The following is a 21853-nucleotide window of genomic DNA, read 5'->3' as shown; positions in this document are numbered from 1 at the left end:
ACAAATGTGTTACACCACTAGTCAATACAGCCAGTGGACCCAGGCAGTTATTCAAGGTGATCAAGTAGGCTTCTAATTTAGGATTAGCTAAACCACGCAGCTGAATGGCAGCTGAAGACTTGACAGGATAACTTAGTGTCACAAACCGCACTGGATGCCAGAATACAGGCAACTGAAGCCTAGCCAAAGTCTACCACCAAACCTGTCTTAGACAAATAAACAACCATGGACCTTATTAAAACCTACACAATTACAGAATCAAACTCTTGCATATGCAAGAGCCTAAAAACTTTTAATGAGAAACTTAACAGAAAATGGAGCATATTGACAGGCAGGAATGCAACTCTTCCCTTGCAGCCCTGGCAACAGCGAGGCCAACATGAAAAAGCTGAGAAAGAATCAACTTGGGCTACAGTGTATCTTACCACGTACAGCAAAACAGAATGATCCCAGCCTGTACACACAGCCAATTTTCTCTTCAAACAGAGAAATTATAGTCAGGTCCTGTGTACACTGGGCAGCCGCTAGAAATCTTAAGTGGAGACTTCACAGGCAGACATGAAACAGAGGTCCTAAGCAGAGAAACTGTATTACTGCTAATCTTAAACCATGATGGAAAAAAGGATTGCTACTCTCACAAAACAACTTCACCGACACCAAAGATCACTGAAGCAAAGGCTGAAACAAAACAATTGGAAACACGGAAATCCCTTAGAGAAGACAGTCTGCAACCAGAGCAAACACTTCATGGGGACAGCTGCTTGGCACAAGGGCAGTTTGGGAAGCTTAATTACAAAACTCCAATTTGAAATGACAAAGGAGATCTAACAGATTATCAACTCAAAAATTTCAATACCAGAAAAAAAAATAAAAGAAAAGGAAAGCCAATCTGGTGCACCAGAAATACCCAGTTGGGCATCTCAACACTTTTCAACCTATTTATAACCTAAAGCCCAAGGGGAGGGAGGGGGGAATTAGGCTGTTTTATATAAAAGCTTGCTACCTTAAAAAGATAAACTCATCAGAAAGTTTGTCTCAATTTATTGTTGCTGTCCAGAAAACAGAGAAAATGGTAAAAGACATGTGGAAGTTTCCAACAGCTGATATGAGCTAACCCAGTTCTCACACTACCACAAATTTTATGCCCAGAAAAGACTCCAAACCATCCAACAGAGCACTGGTTCAGACACAACCGTCAGTTTGACCCCACGAGGATACCCTGAATTACTGCAGAGAAGAAAACGTGAAACTCCTCTGTGAAACGGCAAAGTGGTCACTAGAGCCTTCTTTGTGGAAGGCCTTCTACATCCAAAACCCATCACGGTTTGAGGTGTATCCAAAAAACTAGCTTACAGATGTCTATACAGTCTTACAGATCAGTGGCAGGACATCACAGGCAATCCCTAACACAAGAGGGTAATGTCCTTCTTTGTACTCATTTACTGCAACTGGGAGCAACAACAAAGGACAAAAGCTGCCTATCCAGTATTGTAACTCTTTAGACCTCTTCCTTATGGTGACTGCAAACTATCTATGACTTCTTGAAAACTGAAAACTTGTATCTCCCCAGATACTCTGTGATACACAGTTGTATCTAATGTTTTTGACAAGATTACCTCACCTGGTCCACCAGTCTTTAGAGAAAGGAGAGTAGGACAACCAAGAGAGATTCTGCAACACTGACAGAAATTGAGCTGAATTTCCAGGGCCACCTCAAAATTTACCCACACAAAACATATCAGAAAGGTTCAAGGAGACAACTAATTAATTTAGTGACTTCAGAAACTGTGAACACAGAAGCTGAGATTAGAAAAATGTGGAATGAATTATTAGAAATTTTTTTTTTTTTTTTTTTTTTTTTTACTTTCTGGCATAAGTCATTTGAGTGCAAAATATTCCACTGAGACTCGAAGTGTTATATTGAAATGGTTATTGGTTGCCATCGCATACAGCGGTTACCATACTATCTTACTGCAGATGATAGGCAGGTAAACCACATTCACCTTAGGTTAAACAAAAATCAGTTACTAAGCTTTTCATGAAGAAAAGTAGATGAAAAGAAGGGAAGCCTAAGCCACTAGTTTAACAATCAATCATCTGCTTAAAAGTGCAGACAGGGATTAAGTAAGTAAATGAAAAAAACATGACTCAGACTTGACACACTGCCACTACAGACTCGTTTGCATCAAAGCTGTAATTGGTTCCTTATTTGTGATATCGGACTCTAATCAGAGCTCCTTCCAAGAGTCCAGCTTCTTATTTAATTAGTATATTAAAATTTGTCTTATATATATTTCTACAAGCTGTATTTTTTTCAATTTGTGCTAGCAACTAGTAATTCTATTCCCTAACTAGAAACTGCATATTATTAATGGAATTCAGAAAATTATCTCTGTTTTCCTTGACTGCCTGTGACAAACTACTTCTCGTATCATTTCAAGTAACAGAGTTTGGTGAAGTAGCAGAAACATGCCTTTTTCTTTGCAAAGTCACAGCTCCTGCTACTACCCCTCCTCGTACTGTAGTCACTCCCCTATCATTAACAGCTACCAGATCCTCAGAGAAGGTGGTTTCAGTGGACAAAGCAGTGGGCGTTCTGCTCTGTTGTTAGAAGTTGACAAAATTCTGTTTTGTGCACCTTTTTTTTTTTTTTTGTTTGTTCTCCACAAGTGTATTTAAACAAAACAGTATTTCACAGCTGGAGTGATGAATGCCCACCTTGAAGTCTCATACAGCTTCCAAGAAGTTACAGTTCCCAGACACAGCTGGGGTCAAATGAACATCTCCTGTTCATGAATCACTCCTGGAGTTCTCCCTTCTCTCAGCTCTCCCATAGACACGTTTTACGATGCTTAGATGTAAGACAGTTTTGACATACAGCTCATGAGACTAACTCCCTGCTCATTGGGGGACAGAATGGGACCTCTGCCCACAGTCATAAAGCACCTTGTCAGATCAGTTCCACAAGAAGTTGAAAGAGCCTCCTCCCTGTTTTAAGTGCAGCTCTTCTCAGTTGACAAATAAAGGCAAAATAATTACTGAATACTGGATTTGGCATACCAAGTTTTCTGACTGAAGAAAAGCACAAAACCCATGTTTTCAACTGGAGAAAATTAACAGTTTAGAGATGTTATGTTTGGGGGCAAGGTCATGAACTGGTGCAAAAGTGATGACATGGGCCCAGCTCGACAACAATGAAAACAAGGATTCCAAAAATTAAGGAAGTAGACAGATCATATGTAGCCCGTGGTGACCTGGGGCCACTAACACTGGACTCCAACAAACAAGATGGGAAGAGACATGCACCTGGAAGAGTTGAAGAGAACACCAAAGGGAACTGAGCTAACTGATTCCAGCCACATGCAGCTAGCAGCATATCAAGGCACTCCTCAAGTATCCTGAGAATGAAAAGAATCATCAACTTAGCAAAGTACTAAAGGACAGTAATTGCCTATTGATTCCTTGCAGCAAGCCCATGCTTTGGACAGAAATTATGAAGTTGTGTGATGAAACATAGTCAGAGAAATTATTTATCTTTGGAAGAAGCTACAGATTATAGAAGATCTTGACAACCCAGGAAGAGGCAAAAAATCCTAGTGGCATACTTATAGATCCTTTCAGAGTTAACAAAAGCAGAAAGCACTGAAGAAAACCTACTGGATCCATCACCAGTACTAAACATTAGCTAAACATTACAAATTTTCACACATTAAGCACACATCTCTGCAGCAGAGAGACTACACACATCTGGTAGGATGGCAAAAGGTTAATTTCTGGAGTTGAATCAGCAAGGACACTAAACTAACAACCAACAACAGAAAGGAAGAGTACTAGTAAAAGGAGATTTGGTTCAAACTGAGCATGCTGCGAGGGTACAGAACCAGCATGACAAAACCAGACTTTTTCCTCCAACTCCTTATGTACTAGTGGTTAGGAGTACCAAGCAGGATATATCATAAAACAGCAAATAAGAGATCTTCATCCGTACAGTTGATGACTCAGAATAACTTGTTTCCCCAGACCAAAGGGAGTTATAACTACTAGAGCAAAAAATGTAAACAAACTGAAGTAAAATCTGGAATTCTTTCAAGTATTTTTACACAGATAAAGAGTCAGAAATAAAACAAAGGACAACTGGCTAAAAGTGCAATCTGACTCAGTTGTAACATGAAATGATTCAAATAAAAGAAAGCGGCACCTAGAAATGAGTGAAAGTGAAAAAGATGTTTGCATATACGAGGAATTGCAACCCTGTTTGCAACAGCATAAGCTCACAACTACCTGGAGACAATATGGATGGATGACACACTGAGCTGCCATTTAAAGGAATGTCTTTCTTATCATTTACTGTACTTTTAGGACTCCAAGGACATTAGCTTCAGCAGGGTGAATACAGATAATTTTTTTACACTGGAACCACCCTAAACTAGAGTGAAAGAACAAACTTGCTTCTGAACTTGCAGGGAGCTAGAACTTCTGTTCATTACTGAGCTAAGACTCCCATTCCCTACCTTCAAATCTAAAATCAAAAAAACAAAAAACACTTTAGAAGGGAAGAGCCCCATTTTCTAGGATCTCCAACGCAACATGTGCTATTTGGCTACATATATACACCTAATACAGTCTCACCTCCTGCAAAAAAGGATGCTCCTCACTAACAAAGGGAAATAGTACTCTTAGCCCAAAGGCCACCCCACATCTCAATTGTGATGACACACAGCAGAAATCTGGGTAGAAGTGCAGACCCTAGAGCTGTGGAGCAGAGGTCTACAATCCCATGCAATAGCAGACACCCACATCTGAAAAGCAGAGCAGGCCCTGGAACAAGAACTGTCTCGGCTAAGCCTGTTCACCTGCAGTGTTCTGCTGTGCCCTATCTTGTGGATATATCAGGCATATTACTTTGATGGTAACTATGTCTCCCTTGCTCCTGTCAGCTATGGGGTGCATCAGCAAAGGTAAACAGTACCAGGCAGTATCTGCAATGACAGCAAATAAAACTGCCTCTTTTTTGGTGCTAGATGTCAAAATTCCTAACGAGCAGAGTTGGCTTAAAAGCCTTGAAACGGTTCAAAGTACTACTGTGACAAAAAAAAAAAAAAAAAAATCAGATCCAGAATGGGTTGCTTGCATGTCTTTTAAAATACTTGAAGCATGGTATTAAAGCTATAGTATTACAAGATCCATTTCACCAGCTACAGCAGCAGTTTGCTCTCCTATCTACCTGTAATGAAGGTGTATGTTACAAAGTATCACGGGGCTCCCACTGCAGTGGGATGTGAACAGAACCAGAAAAAGAGAGTCAAAGTTTTAGGTATAGTTTAATGGTCACATGAAAAAGGTCCCCCAAAACCACCTTCTCTGGTGAGTTGCCACTGACAGTAGTTTGTGGAATGGTCAGTTTCAGAAGAGTCTTGTAATATAACAGCTGAAGAAAAGTGCTTTATTAATTATCCTCCTGGGATCTGGCAAATACCTATGGTTGCCTGCATGTCCACATCCAGAATGACAACTCCATCAAGTCCATGGAAATGGGATCCAGCCTTGGCAATCTTGAATGACTTTTCACTTGTTTAAGGATCTAAGAGATAAAAGACCATTCAGCTGAAGAGGGGCGAAGAAAAGAAGATGCAGATCATTCTTCTTTCCAAAGAGGTCAAATCCCATATTTAACCCCATGGATTCAGCTAAGAGAGAATGCTGAGAGATGTCTCTGAGAAACTAGGGTGAGCTTTACCTGCTTCCTGATCCAGGATAAGCTTCTCATCCCCTTGCACGGACAGACAGCCTTAGTTGCCATGCAGAAGCTGAAAGCATATCTATTTCATAAAAGACTAGTAAGTGTGTTGCACTGAACTATAAAAGGGTCAGAAGGGTTTTCAAGAAAATCCATCTAGAATCATTCATTAAGATTCCCAGGCCTTAAACAGGTACAAAAGGAATGTCTCTTGGGTGTATACTCTTAAGCAAAATACCCACTGGCGATGTCCATTCAAGGGACATTGCCACCACAGATGAAACACAGTCTGAAGCAGGCAGGTTTAAGTACTATCAGATACAGAAGACTGAAACAGTAAGCAGAGAAAATATTTTCCAGAGTCTGGAAAGGAAAAAGCCCTGCAACCCAGTATCTAGGACTGAAAAAGGATCGGGGGGGGGGGGGGGCGAGAATTGAAACAAATAAAAAAAGAACACATCCCTTTTCAACAAGGTATTTTAGATTATTTCTTGTCCTTATCTTGTCTAACAAAGCCAAAGCTCCTACAGACTTTGTTATTTCATTATTTCTATTGCTACAACTGGATATGCTACAAATTGACCCAACATTGCTCCTATCAGCTCTGCATTTTCACCTTAGGAACAATGTATCTTGATTTCTTCCCTTCAACATGTATCAGCTGTTTGGGTGTGCCCTCTGGGTGACATGGAAGAAGTTCTCTGTCGCTTACACCCAGTTACTTACCCGGAGAACTGCAGGTACTGACATCAATCTGCATGTTCAGTATATTGAAATTTCCTTATATTTGTATAACACTAATTTTTTTAACTGGGGTTACTGTATAAGAAACTGGAAACTACAAGTATGTAGCAGCTGCCAAAAATAAGAAACTAAGAACAGCAATAAAAATTAAGTTATTTGACTCTTAAAGAACTCTTCTTGTTCCAACAGGTGACCATTTCCATTGCAAGAAACTTCCCCAGAAAATCGGGTCTCCTATGCTCAAAAAAAGTTTCCTTCAGCTTGGAGGCAAACAGCTTCCTCAAAGCTGGCAAGCAGCAAAACTGGAAGCATGATCACTGCCAGCACGATTGTTTGGAAGTTTTCAGGATAAGATGAGACTGTAAACATACCCTTTGAGTGTGTGGTGCTATGGTAAACATCTTAGCAAGCTGCCCTTTCCCAGAAACTACAGATAGCAGGTTAACCATACTCACCATAATACTTGGCCACTGGCTATCACTGGGGACCTCCCCCAACATCAATGGGAATCTGTGCTCAAACCCCGATGTCTAACTAACCTAAAAAGAGCCCCCTCCCCCATCAGTTTAATGGCCACCAGATCAGAAGATTATGGGGATACAGAAATATAGCGGAGTCACAAAATTAAATAATTTACTGTGTGAAAAAAAGTGTTATTGGTCAGGAAAAAAAAAATTAGAATTCATAGTCTGGTTTTATTTGGTTAAGTGTCAATAAATTTGTAACATACTAGTGATGACCTACGCAGAAGCATAGTTGACTAAAGCGAAAGGAAAGATGCAGTATGTCACAGGTGAGCACACTGTGACCCTGGAGTACAGATTTCACTACTGGGAAACTTTCCAAATACTACCAGCTTAAAAAAAAAAAAAACAAAACAAAAAAAAAAAAAAGACAAAACAGTTGCTGTTGAGATGAAGTATGAACAAACTTCAGCAGCTACAGACATGCACGTGACTTTAGTATTACACTATCACAGATGGTTTTTCAAAATTCATTTTTAGATTAGGAGCTGTGACAAGCCATTTTTTTATTCTAAATAGTTTCCAGAACAACGCCTGACAAGACATCTCTCAGATTTTTACTGAACTCTTGATCTTTTAATGCAAACATACTTTGGATAATGCTGATCATGACTGGTTGCTGACAATGAGCAGACCTCCTAAACACAAAGCCTTTGACTTATACATATATATATAAGCTATGTTATACACAGGTTCCATTTCCTCTCTTCCCAGACTTTGCCATGTGCTCTCACCAATTCTATTTCCCTGCCTTGCACCACACATATCCTCTCCTCCCTGAGCAAAACTGCGAGCCCCATTCCCTGACCTGCCTTTGCAGGACCCCAGACTTATGCTTTATATGCCCGTCAACCAAACGGAACCCCCTGCCTTATCCTTCCGACCTGCAGGTTTCAGAGACCACGTGTATGGTACCCGTCAGGAAGAGCAAGCAGACAAAAGAGGGGTGGTGGGGTGAGAGCCCCAGGCAGGGCCTCCAGCAGCCCAGACCCCTCCATGGGTGTATTCACAAGCATTGACATGGTGAAAACAGCAACAGAAACGGCCAAGAAGTGTGAAGGGAGAAAGGGGTAGCAGGGATTCCCCGTTTCCCATGTAGATTTTGACATCAGTACCTACAGCAGCTTTAAGAGAGCCATTCTCTGCCCTTGTTTCTCTTCCTCTTTTTGGAAAGAGACAGAAATTGAAGAACTGTTGTGAAAAATACAGGCTATGCATGACCCAAAGATCTGAAATGCAAAATAATTGGTTCTGGCAAAAGACAGGCCTAACTCTTATCTTATACATCTCGCTACTGCTGATAGGAAATCAATGTAAGCAAGGGAAGGAAAAGGGAAGGAGAAGTGAAGCTTCAGTAGCCTATTAACAGAAGTCAAATTGTTAGGTTATCCTGAAAAAAGCAGTTAGGTCCTGCCCCACCACATCAGTGTGACCCACGTGAGGAAGGAGATACTTGACTCTCCAATGGGAGCAAAGCTGTGCCCACGTATACATGCATTTACAAAGTATACACCAAAGAAGTCTGACACTAAAATCTGCACACTTTATAAGGCTCGCTCTCCAATGATATGGTATTATAAGGTGTATTTTGGGCTGAAGGACTGGACATAATTGATGAGAGTTTCTTCAGTCTTTTCAAAGACCGACAAATCAATAGCCACATATTTTGGGCAAGTCAAAACAGTCTAGATAGAGCATGACAGGTGCACCTTTCCTAGTGGTTGGAGAAGCAGTCTTGGAATCACAGGATCTGCCTTACTACAGCCTGTTGCCTAACCTTCCCAAGGTCATTTTTCATGACACTTTACAAATAAAACACAAGACTATCTGATTCACTTCCCACATTCACACCAACGTGAACCAGCATTACAGTGGAGCTTTGTTTATATAACTGTGTAGGAAAATCAAGCTTGATATTTGCCCACAAGGAAGGGGCTGATCAAGTTAAGTGTTTATTTAAACTTGGTCAAGTCATTAAAACACTTCTGATCAGGTTTTTCTGCAAGCAAACTTAGGAAGTTCCTTTACAACCTACTTTCATAATTCAGGATGTAAGATTATTCAAATTTATTATTGTTTTGACAAAATTCTTGGAGAATGAGGTAGCTTAAACTGGCAACAAGATATATAAAGATGTTGGCCTCCAGACTACAGCCTGAACCAAACCCAAGCTATATGACTTCTGCTAAAGCTAAGCAACATTACTGAAAAGTTCTCTTCAAAGCAAAGAAAATCTGATCTGTCCCTTCCCCTCAAAACTATGAGCAAGCAGGTGGTGTCAATCCTGTTCCTAGCTGCCACCAACAGGAATCTTAGCAATGACAGGCAAGCCAGAAATCTGTCTCCAGGAGTTTTTTCAGGGCAAATCCAAGGTTCAGCAGTGGGAAATCTCGTGCTGCTGCTGGCTTTCTAGAAAAAAAAAGTCATTCAGAAATCTGTCAGCCTGACACTGTTTATATAGGCAGCTATGTCACAACAAAGCCTGTACAGAACCTCCCTGTATTTAGTAAGTGGCTTAAATACATTAACATTACTACACCGGTGTAGATTGCTAACATGGAATTACCGCACAGCTCAGGAAGACCTTACTCCTGCATAGCTCGATGCTACTAGTAATGTAAGCAAGATACAGCAAGGTTTGCTTGCTTACAGCAGCTCAATGCCAGAGGAAATAGTCTTACTTGTGCCTTGCAATGCCACGGTTATTCATGCATGCTCCTCACTACTGTTCAAGACAACATTTCACGCAGAGAAGGGCTGCAACAGCAACACTTCATCTACCCTTTTGCATACCATGAACTTTTTTTTAGTACCATGGTAGTTGCGCAGGGAGCATTCCATGCAGGGCCCGAGAAGCTTACGTCTCGATATCCACAGAAACGACTTGCTGGCCGTAAGGCAACACCGGGCAGATGCACTGTGGGGAAATTTTTCACTCGGGTATCGCAGGCTTGGCAGGTGGGACCCTGAGCACTACCAGGCAAGCAGCTCCTCTGTGGGATTCACCCTCCCAGCACACCCCAAGCAGCCTCGGCTTTCCCAGGAGAGCATGGCCGACACTTCCAGGCCTGGCTGCGACTGAGATAACTTTCTCCTAGCAGAGACCTGAACACTGGGAAAATGCTGCCTGCCGCCTGAGCTACGCCATTTAACAGCGGTGCCCCCCCGGGTCGCACCCCCACCTCGACGCCAGCCCCGGCGCCCCCGTGCCGGGCGAAGGCCGGCAAACGGCCCCGCTGCCCATCGCTTTGTGGAAGAGACGCCGACATCCATTTTGGGAGCGGGGGAGCCCGGTCCTGCCGGCAAAGTTTCGGGCCCTGTCCGAAGTCTGGGGGCTGTACAAGACGTGCATGGCGAGGGCGGCTAACCACGGCGCAGGAAAGGACGGCGGCCGAGCTGCCAGGTCCGCGCCGGGGGCCGGGCGAGGAATACCCAGCGCCCCCCGCCCCGCGGCGGCCGGCTGCCACCCAGCGCCCCCGAGGCCGCGCACCTCTGCCCGCCGCCGCCGGGCCCGGGGCAGCACGGCGGGCCGGGGCGGGCCAAAGGACGAGGAGCAAGTTCAGGTCGCACCCAACTACTTCCCGAGGTCCGAGGCAGGGCAGGCCCGGCGCGCTCCCCGCCGAGCCCAGCCCCACCGCACGGCACGGCACGGCCGCGGCCCGGCCTTGGCGCAACGGCCGCTGCCAGCGGCCAGACTCGGGTTGGGCGGGGGGAGCTGAGCGGCGGCGGGGGCCTTCCGCGGCCCCCGGAGGCGGCGGCGCTGGGGCGGCCCACCTGTGCCCCCACCCGCCTCCTCCACCCCTCGGCGGGTGGCCGGGCGCGGGCGGCGGCCCCGGGCCGGATGGCGGGGTCGATGCCTCTGGCACCGCTGCCCCCCGCCGGAGCGGAGCCGAGCGAGCCGGCAGTGCCGTGGCGCAGAAGCGCCTGCCGGGCCCCGGGGAGGTGGAGGGCGCCGAGGGGCCGGCGGAGCCCTCGCCCCGGGAGCCGCTGCACCGGCGGGAGGAGGAGGAAGACGGGACGGGGACTCGGACATGATGGCTGAAGCAGCCCCCTCCCCTCCGGCCGGCTCCCCCCGTCCCGCGACCTCCCCGACCGGCGGCGGGGCGCGGGGCCGCCCCGCGGGCCCGGTTACCTGCTTCCCGGGGACACTTTGGAGGCGCCTCCAACATCGGCAAACACTAAAGAGAACTGACCCCGCCGCCGCCGCCGCGGCCGCCGCCGGCCCCAACCACTCCGCCCCCCCCCCCGCGCCCTCCCGCCGCCGCCGCCCCGCCTCGCCGCCTCAGCGCCGCCCGCCGCCCCCCGCCGGCCTCCCCCGCCTCTCCGCCGCCGCCCCCGCCGCGCCCCGCCGCCCGCGGAGGGCTCCCGGCGCCGCGCCTGGGCCTCGCTCCCCCCCGCTCCCGCGGCACGAATGGCCCCGTCCGCGTCCCTTTCCCGGCCCGGCGAGGCGGCGCGCAGCGCCCCCAGCGGCGACGCGGGGCCCTGCGGCCCCCGCTCCGCCCGCCGCCCCAGCGGGGCCCGGGGCTCCCCGGGCTCCCCTTCCCCCGCCGGGGCGCTGCCGGCAGCTGGGCGCGACGGGAGCCCCGGCGCTGCTGCGTGTTGGAAACAGCCAGGCAAGCTTCTCGCCTCCGCGCTGCTCGTGTTTTCTAACCGCTGCTGCCTGTTTCCCGACAGCCGCTGCCGGCGCTGGAGGCGGGCGGTTCTTGCTCTCTAAAGAGATTAAGCCGTGAAGGAGCGAAACAGCGCGGCTTAAGGCAAGCAAAAAGAAAATAAAGGCTTGCAGTAATAGAGGGAGAGGCGGGTAAACAAGACAGTATAACAGAGAGCCGGATTTATCCCACACACACACGCACGCACCCCAGTGTCGCTCATCTCGCTCTACGTCGCACCGGAACGCCCCGGCGTAGTTCCGAGCTCAGCTCCTTCCCCCTCTGAGACGGCGGCTCCCGCAGCAGGGCACAACCTCGGGATTTATGGCAAAACGTCCAGTGCAGGCGTTCGGTCAGACCACGTTCCCCCCGGGGCGGTGAGGGGCGGGTAGCTGACGCGGCGGCCGGGCGCTGCCCCGCAGGCAGCCGGCGAGGCCGCAGGCACAGGGGCCGCAGCCCCGGGGGCCCGCGCCGCCCCCCCCACTCCACCCCCCGCCCGGAGGGGCCGGGGTCCCGCTGCTGGGACAGCCCCAGTCCGTGCCCTCCCACCCAACACCCCCCGGGGTTCCGCCAGCGGAAGGTCTTTTTCTCCGTGCCCTCTTCAAGGTTTTTTTTACATGTCCCCTACAGAAGGCAGAGCTAGGCAGCAGAAAAAAAATAATTAAAAAAAAAAAAATAAAAGCACTTAGATTTGGGGATACACACACTGAGATTGAAGGCTAAATAGTTTCGTGAAGTCTTCCTTTTAATTTCTAATTTAAAGAATAAAATGGCCACATATCAAATTTATCATCTTTAGCTTTAAAAAGAATATTCAAGTTCTTTATCTCAAAGTAATAGAAACTTTATTGGTCATTAAAAACAGAAGGCTTGCAAGTTTAATCCACAAGCCACCTAATTTAGTTTGTAAAAATCTGCTTTTTTGATTGGCTCAACTAATTATTTGCCAAGTGAGACAAAGCAGGAATTTCTAAATCCATGATAAAGCCAGGTAGAAGCATCAGAACCTGAAGCAACCAATTCCCTACCTGATTTGCAAGACTGCAGTAACAAAACTCCCCAGGCTTAGAAACAAAACCAGGTATTTTTTTTTTATTTCCTTTAAAGATGCCTGTATCTTTTTACTAGGGCAATTGTATTTTAATGATAGCTATGAGAGTTAGAACATTTGATACAGCAAATGTAATTCGAAAAACAGCAGCTATTTAAGCCAAGATCAGAAGGAATTGAGAGCTCGTATTTCCTCCAGTATCTGTTATACCATGAGATGATTTGTCTTTTTTAAAACGAAGACCTGAAACCAAGCGGTGGATCAATATGAAAACTAAGCAAAAAAAAGATGAAGATGTAGCTCAACAGGATTCCCAAGCACTCATGGTAGAGACACACTCGTACAGCACATAAACCAGGTGAATTTTGGTAGTAAGCTTGTATATTGTAGACAATTCACACCCCAAACACAGATAACAACACTTTGCAGAAGGGCTGTATCATGAGTATCTAAGTGATAGCAAGGTTTTATTCATACTAACAGAACACTAACAGGACATTTACAACTTGTTTAAACACACTCCGGGAAACCCAACATTGGCTAAGACAGTTTTATACATACCCTGTATTCAGCCGTGGTAGCTTGTCATCTTCCCCTTCTCATTCCTCCTCTGTTTAGTTTTCTGTTTCTGAGATTCCTTACCCCTTTTAAGAACTTTTTTTAAGAACTGAGCACAGAAGTACACCATTTCTTATGTATTCTTCTGATATAATTTAGCAATGGATAATAATGCAAGTACTTCTCATAAGTCTACTTACTACAAGTTCTTGCGTAAGTAAAGTTCATTCAAGTGCTGAATCACAATAATGTCATCTACAAAAGTTTGTGGTTTTTTTTTATTTACATCAAATTTTATTTTTACTTTACTTACTGTTAGAAGTTTGAAGAACAACCACACAGTATAGCATATACTTAAGTGTCAGTGTACCCAGCAGAAAAATGCATTCAATGAGTGTCAGCATGAGGTTACAAGGGGTATTTTCCGAACTTTCTGCAATAGATAAATATAATTCCAACAAGCCTCTAGTCTGTCCTATTATTTCAATACCTAGCATTTTTATAATAATGCTATTGCTACAAAGCTAAAAATCTTAGTTTAAAACATATGTTGAAGTATTATGTATCAACTCAGAAGAATCTCGTATCTTAATATACCTTTTACGTGGCAGAAGGCACATAGCTGAAAGAAAACTGAATACAAAAAACCAAATTGTGTTCAAAAACTTAGTATATACATATAATTTTAAATACACTGATGACTTTTGGGTCTAATTTTGTTCAGGTATAAAAAAGGATCAAATATTTTATCATAATTTTAAGTCTGTGATAGTGTTCTGCTGGAGCTTTACATATATGCAGAATTAAGTTGCATTACTAGCCACTCTTTACATTTACTGTACCTTTGTTTTGGTTTTTTCCTCCTACTGTTGAGATATGGGATAAAGGCTAATCAGTATCTCCAGCCAGAGCAATTTAATAGAACCTAAAATCTTCTCAAATTTTGAAAATTAGATAAATAATTTGTATATACTCATCCACTCTACTCCCCTAGTACACAATGGGAGTTTCATGGCTTACCCACTGAAACCACATTGTCGGGCAAGTTGTTACTAGTTAATTCAGTACGCTGTCTGAAAACAAGAGGAAGGGGGAAAAAAAAGCCACACTAATGCCTAAATGCCTGCACAAATGTTTAACTGAGGGAAAGGATACAGAGTAATTCCATTTGATCTGTATACATGAGTGCAGGACACTTGCAGACACTTGGCATTGTCATGTTTAACCTCAGAGTCAGAAAAAATGGGCACTTTCAAGTTGACTTGGAAAAATCAAAGTATTTTAGTTTTTACTGATAAACATTATTAGAATTGCATTTTTTTAAAAAATCTCAAATGAGTTTCCACCCTTCAATACACACTAGTAGTGCAACAAAACAAAAAAAAAATCCTCAAAGAAAATGCACAGTGATGTATTTAGCAAGACTGAGATTGACAGAACCACAGAACCAGGACCCTGCCTTTAAATGAATATATTAGAAACAGAAAAATTGGTTGGAAAGGACTTCAGAGAGACCAACTGCTCTACCACCCTCCCTGCCCCCTCAAAGCAGGCCCAAATTTAAAGCTGGATCTGACTTCAGAGTTTGCAGCTTGCTCAGACTACTTTTGAAAATCTCCAAGGACAGGGATTTTACCTCTTCCAGCAATGTGTTCCAAGGGTTTTAAAAAGTTGTTGTGCTTTTAAAATGTATATTAAAGAACTTAGATGATATTTTGATACTAAAGTTGAAAGACTAATTAAGCTAATACAGAGTGTCCATAATATACAAATAGCAAGTGGATAATGCATTACTTATATTAGTCATAGTCCACAGAATGAAAGCCTCTAACAGCTTAACGCCAGAAGAGTGGGTTGCTTAATTTTTTAAATAGTATTTTCCCGGTAACTAAAAGCTATTGGAAAAGCAAAAGGCCAGGAGTTTGGGATTGTATTTTATTAAACCCAGTATTATTAATAAGCCTAAGCCTAATCAGACCACTGCTCTCCCCAATTACAGGTGCAGAACCAAGACTATGAAAGTAGATTTTTGACTACAAGCATGTCATACAAGTGACTAAAACAATTCATCACCTTATGTAGTATATAGAATGAGAGACAAGAACAAACCAAGATACAACAAACCTGAGTTTTCTCATGTAATGGAAACGCATTTATTCTTTATGCTCCAGTGAAGATTCACAAGCACTGAACTTTAAAAAGTCATGTAACACATTATCTTTCATGATTCATGTCTAAAATATAAGTTCCCTAAACCAGGTGAATCACACAACCACTTCAAGAATCCAGATGAAGTGAACTAGAATTTGCGCTTGTCAGCATACATTCCACTTTTTCCGTCACTTCAAATTACTGTTAGTATAAGGACATTGTGCAACCTTGTCGTGGTTTAACCTCAGCCAGCAACTAAATACCCCGGTGGGATGGGGAAGAGAATTGGAAAAAGGTAAAACCATGGGCTGAGATAAGAAGAGTTTAATAATTGACCTCGCCTCCTTTAGCAAGTATAATTTTTTTAGAACACCAAAGTGAATCCAACCAAACTGATATGCTGATTTTGCAACTATCAGCTTACATCTAGGTCTCTTATCAAGGTATCAAAGCCATTTCTTCATTTGGTGGCCCACTGACCCAAATTCAGATTGCTTTGCAGGTAGAATTATTATTTCCCTGCTCCAATTGCTCTCATACATCAGTGCTGGAAATAGTAAAGCCTTGTCTAAATAAAGGCTTTACTCTTTTAATAATACTAGTGAAATTTAAAAATTATACTAATATTATTTTATAGTAAATATTAGCAGTTGCATTACTCATTCAGGAAGCTCCGTATTATTCATTACCCTTGTTCCTGTATCGCAAACCGCACAAAAAACAGCCATAAGTCTCTAGTTTTAATTTGCACATTTCATTTGTTTTGGGTTACAACAACATGACTGGTTGTGTGTCAGCTATTTCCATGATTTTCTATTTATTTTCAACACAAGGAACTGTAAGAACTTTCTGTACTGTCATCCCGCCTCCTTACAACTACAGAAAATGTGATTATGCGTATTTATGCCCATCTAGTTCGCATGCATAGTTAACTGTATAAACCTCTGTGTGTGTATGCACAGTTAATACATGCAAGTTCATCATCTATGTTGAATGTGGGAAACTCCTCCTATTTCCTACGTGTTTTCCAGATTTAGAAAGACCTAGGTTTGGATTACTCCTGCAGAACACAGATTACAGAATTTTAGAAGAAAACTCAGACAATTCAGGTCAATCAGGGCTTCAAAACTCATTACTACAGGCAGTGAAGGCAAGTCTAACTACAGTTTGATGAATTAGCAAGAATAACAACAGAACTACCAACCTGAAGAGCACAGCATATTGGTTTTCCATTACAAAGCACACAGACGTTTAGAAATGGCCCATTTCTGCATTACTGGGCTTTGCTACTTCATGAGAATACACTGGCTTTGCCCCAGAGAGAAATATGAGAAAGCCAAAGTATAATTACAGTCCAAAGGAGCAATAGATTCTGTAAGATTAAATTCCTGTTTACAAGCCTGGGTTTGGTTTGTTTTGTTTTTTGTTTTTTTTTTGTTTGGGATTTGCTTTACTGATAGCAGTGTGACTACATAGAAAGGCCTTCAAACAAGTCCGGACACGATTCTATTTTCATTGATAGCACTGTACCAGATCATCACACCTATCTTGAAATGCTTTGGATTCTCATTAGTGCCTCTTGCTGCAGGCACAGATTACAGCAACACACTTCGAACACAACTGAAGCTATACCAGCAACAGCACTGGTCTGTCTCTACTTCGGTGTCGATACCAGGTACATTTATGGGCACAGTTGTGCTGGTGAGAGATTGTCCCTAATCAAACCTATTGACAACTTTTCAAGTAGCAGACTGCAACAGACTAGGTCACATGGACTAGTCATGGGAGAAAGCGGGGATAAGCCTTCTAAATCTTGAAGTAACTTAAGGCCAGTGTTGGACATGAAAATTGAATATTTCACTCATTGCCAAACCCATTCTTGTACTGGCATTAAATGTACCCGATACTGTTAAGTAGATGTAAAAGGACACAATCAGTCTGGAGAGAATTAAATCAGTAGAAAGGCGTTTTCCATTCTGCACAATTCATTTGCTTTTCCATTCAACTATGTAAGTTACACTGCTACAAAACATGCTGTGTACTTCACTATCTTAACTACCCTGGTGTGGTAGGGAATACATGGCAAATAAAGCCTAATCCTCCTAAAATAATCCTTTTATTGCAGGATAGTGGGAAAAAATGCAACAAGTTGGAAGGACTTGTATTTCTACCATTTTGTAGAAGTAAAAAAAATTACTTAGGGCAATTGGGCAAGATTATAAAATTATACAGTAAATTAAACCTTTATTAAATAACTACACTTTTAAATGATTGTTCTCTTTGAACAAGAACTATCTTGGATATAAATGAAGTCAAAGAGCAAGCAGAAAAAGAGAAAGAAATTCTCTGTACACAGCATTATGGAGGCTTTACATACAGAAAAAGGGTTCACCCCCGCCCCCCCCCTTCCACCTCCTGAAAAAAAAAGCTTCAGAAGTTACTAGTACTGTAAACACGAATCAGTAAACGACATAAAGAGCTTATCATAGTCAATAGGAACAACACTAAAGCATTGCTTAAATGTGCTTGTAAATATAGAATCTCATGAATGGAAACACTAAAACCAAGGACAGCCAGCAGCATTGTCACTCAAATGATGTTTGTTTTAGAGGATTACCAATGCCTCCAATTTGCCATTAGTACTATCTCCTGCCAGCATACACTAGCTTCAGCCTCAGTTTGCCCAATTTTCTAAGTGACAGCTCTTAGAGCAACTAGGTGCGTGCCAATTTGAGGGACAGCAGCAACATACAGCTTCAAAACATGTTAAGTGTTACTGAGTGAGCAGTAGGTATTCCATCAGTTGAAAATACAGAATCTATGCATTTTATACTGATACCAAATGCAATTTAACTATGTTTCACCTATAAAGTAGCCATTTCTAAGTGAGTCTACCATGCAAGAAGTTTGCTGTATATTATGCATGTTATAGCAATTAGCACTGCAACTTTTTCACAGGACGACAGTGAAATAATAGCATAAGAATGTATTCTGAAAAAGACAAATAATACTTGTTAGATGAAGCTGGTTAAAGCTGTTTGGCTTCAGATCATTTCACTGTCCATCCTGTCAAAATTAAGTCCCCAACCCTTAGTAAATATTGGGGGGAACAACGACTGCTAATAAAATTATTAACTGGCAGTAATGAAGCACAAATATTGTCATGTATGTAACTGACAAAAACAGCTGGACTATTTTATTACTGTATGAAGGTGTAATAAAATCAACAGTACATTTTGCAGCAGTTCAAACTTCTACAGTTTTTTCTTAAATGAACAGTCAACACAACATTATCTCATTAATAAAAAACAAACACAACCTTATCTTGCATCGTCACCAAATCAGTTTGCAATTATGTGCTAGCTATGCCAGGGCAATGGGAGTTTGGGGGTTACAGGAGTTCTAGAATATTTTGAGAATTAACACAAATGCACTAACTGGATGTCTCTACAGAAATGTTACTGTATAGCACTTCGATGAGCCAGACTTTTCCCACTCATCCAATAATTTGCCAAAAGCATTATTTTTGTGACAGTTGAAAATTGCTAAATTTGACAATTAAAGCAAGAATAAACACCCACATATTTTGAGACGTTCAGTGCTGATTTAATGAGAGAATAGTACCAACCTACTACCTGAACAACAATTAAAAATTCTTAAAAAGGGAATGTGTATTGACAGATACATTGTTCAATTTCTCTGGAAGTTTAAACAAGTACAGTACACAAGTGCCTTCAGAGAATTTAGCAAAACATCCCCATGTCTGAAAAAGTTTTCATTCTTCAAAGCCATATTAAGACAAAAACATAAGCAATCTACAAGGCACTGAGTCTTTACAGATAAATGAAAATCATCCCAAGATTTTCTAATCAGCATCCTCACTACACCCATAGTTCACTACGGAACTCAGTATATTATTATTTCATATACACAGTTGATAAAAGAAAAAATTAAACAGAAAAAAACAGATTATAAATTTATAAATTCCAAATTTGGAGGGAGGCTGCCTGTAAATTTCCACTTCAAGACACACAGCAGAAAAATCTCACTTCCTTTTCTCCAGATTATTTTTTAATGCATTATCTTTGCTTTTAAGAAAACAAAGAATGAAAACATAAAAGTTGATGGAAACCTGCATTTTAAATGAAAAGCTATAAATAATAATGTCCTTAATACTGTATTAAGGATGGTAAAAAATAGAACATACATATCAGTGTGGATGTACACTAAAATCAACCCTGATTAATGCATGGCCTAAGCAAGATTTATTAACCATCTTTAGTATGTACCTACACATAAAACTATCATGGAGACCAAAACAAGAAATAAAGCTGTAAGACAGAAGCAGCTTTCTGGTGCAGACCATGCAGGAGGACTCCTTTCCAGAGACCAAATGCTGGAATAATACTTTGTAAATTTAAGATCAAAAATTCAATTAAAAAAAAAGCTTTACCTTGTAACAAACTCCTAACAGTGACAGGACCCTTCACTCAAAATCAAGGAAGGTACATTAATATCTGCCTTGAAAAGCATAGAAAGCCATCTCACACCACAGTATGGAATCAGCTTCTGCAGAGATCACCACAGATTTTCCAATCAGATAGAATCCCGAGACATTAAATGTGAGGGATGCTCCAGACTGGGCTGGCTAGCACAAGACAACTCTTGTCATACTTACCCAGGTACACCCAATACCGGAGAAAACGTTTAGATGGATTTATATCTCAGAAATTATTCAGGAACACCTAAACCTTACTATATTGCATGCTACGGTCACTAACATAAGGAAACTTGCCTTCCAGATTAAATGGCGAGTCGTATCAACATCCAAATGATAAGCCTATACAATGCTTACTTTCAAAGTGTTGCACAGAAATGAGTTTAAACACCCAACATTACAAAGTAGGTGATGGTGAAAGTATAGAAGTAGATGAGGCATTCAGATGAGTGTAAGTACTCAGAGAAGTTTTTATGGAGACGCATCACAAGCTTTTCTATATAGCATTCCCTACAAGTACCTGACATACCAAGATGATACGAGTAATATCCAGATATGATTTCTTCTATTCCTACAGACTAAGGAAAGCAAGGAAGCTCACAGAAGGAACTTTCAGAATTACGGAGACACATAGCAAAGTACCATACCAAGGCTATTTCTCACCTGAAAGACTTCAGAACCTCTTCAGGCACAGTATGAAGTCTGCTTTGCTCCGAGTTTACTAGGGCTTCTGGAAACATTATTGCAAAGGCAAAAAGAAACCTATTACCTCAGCTCATGGAGAGGGCTATCCATCCTCTCAGTTGTAAAGTTTGATTGGACCAGTGGTTTTTCTTTGTATAGCATATCCCAACAAACTCTGACCCTGGTTTTCATACAGGACCTTGATCGTTCAGTTGCATCATGACCATAGTTACACTGCATTTGCCCTCTTCCATTTTCGAGGAACTTCGTAACATCAGAATTACAGCTCAGTGCAATTATTGATGTGCTCTTCATAAAAACAAAAACACACACACACAAAAAAAAAGCGACAAAAAACCCACTGCACCACCATTCTCTGAGAATCTTCAGAAATCTGTCAGACTTACCCTCAAGAACTAGTGGTTCCCCCTTTCATTTCTCCCTCCCACCCCACTGTATTATCTCCATATATGTTATATCTCCATATCCATAGCTTATCTCCATATGGCATCCTCACTGTGTTAAGTCAACACAATTTGCAGGAGCGCTTGGAAGATCATTCCCAACACAGGACTGCCCGGACTACTACTTGTTCAAGGAAGCTGAATTAGTCTGTTACTCCAGCATGATGCTGGAGACAGAAGTTACCCCATGAGGCATATGATAATGCACAGATATTTAAGAGACTGAAAAAGAGTTACAGTCCAAAACTCAGCGTGATACAGAACACATTAGTGCAAGGTGATGCCCCCAATTTCTTTTTTCCTCCTAAATTCAAATCCTTATGCAGATCAAGACTTCAGGCTCAATACACTCTAAATCATCTGGAGATTGGGTGCTTTATCAGTCTTTGTGACTTGTTTACTTAGTGATGTGTACTTCCTATACTGCTACTTTCAGAGTACTAACCTTCAGTAAATTGTCTACATACGTACTTTATTTTGTGCAGTTGAAATACAGGTAAGGATGTTTTCTGGAGACATGAATAAGAGCTATTCATCCTTCATCACCGGTCAGAATGACAGCTATCACACAGTCTTTACTGACTCAGTACAAACAACAGAGATCAAAACCACCAGATTTCATCCATCTTTTGAACAAGCCCTTCAGAGGAAGGGGTAAGACAAGGAATAGTGTGGTTTTATCTTGAAAACCTCCTACCACAGCGCAAAGGTCCTGTTCTTTAAGCACACAAATGAGATCTGTATCTGAGATTTGTCTCAAGTGTTTTCTGTATTAGAAGATGACTGTACCACA

General features: G+C 42.4%; 1 protein-coding gene across 3 annotated transcripts in view; it reads right to left on the bottom strand.

The window, feature by feature from the left end:
- STAU2 (staufen double-stranded RNA binding protein 2) overlaps positions 1-11998 on the bottom strand; it is a 177251-nt gene extending 165253 nt beyond the window's left edge. For 2 of the 3 annotated variants that reach the window (XM_037381938.1, XM_037381940.1), the window contains exon 1: positions 11138-11243. The gene's annotated coding sequence lies outside the window, so the exon portion shown is untranslated. Of the gene's footprint in view, positions 1-11137; positions 11244-11862 lie in introns of those variants that run through there. The other variant, XM_037381939.1, reaches the window with a different exon arrangement.
- Between the last annotated feature and the right edge of the window lie 9855 nt (positions 11999-21853).

The sequence above is a fragment of the Falco rusticolus genome, chromosome 3, assembly GCF_015220075.1.
Source record: "Falco rusticolus isolate bFalRus1 chromosome 3, bFalRus1.pri, whole genome shotgun sequence".
In the NCBI taxonomy this organism is placed as follows: domain Eukaryota; kingdom Metazoa; phylum Chordata; class Aves; order Falconiformes; family Falconidae; genus Falco; species Falco rusticolus.
This window is presented reverse-complemented; position numbering and strand designations above follow the sequence as displayed.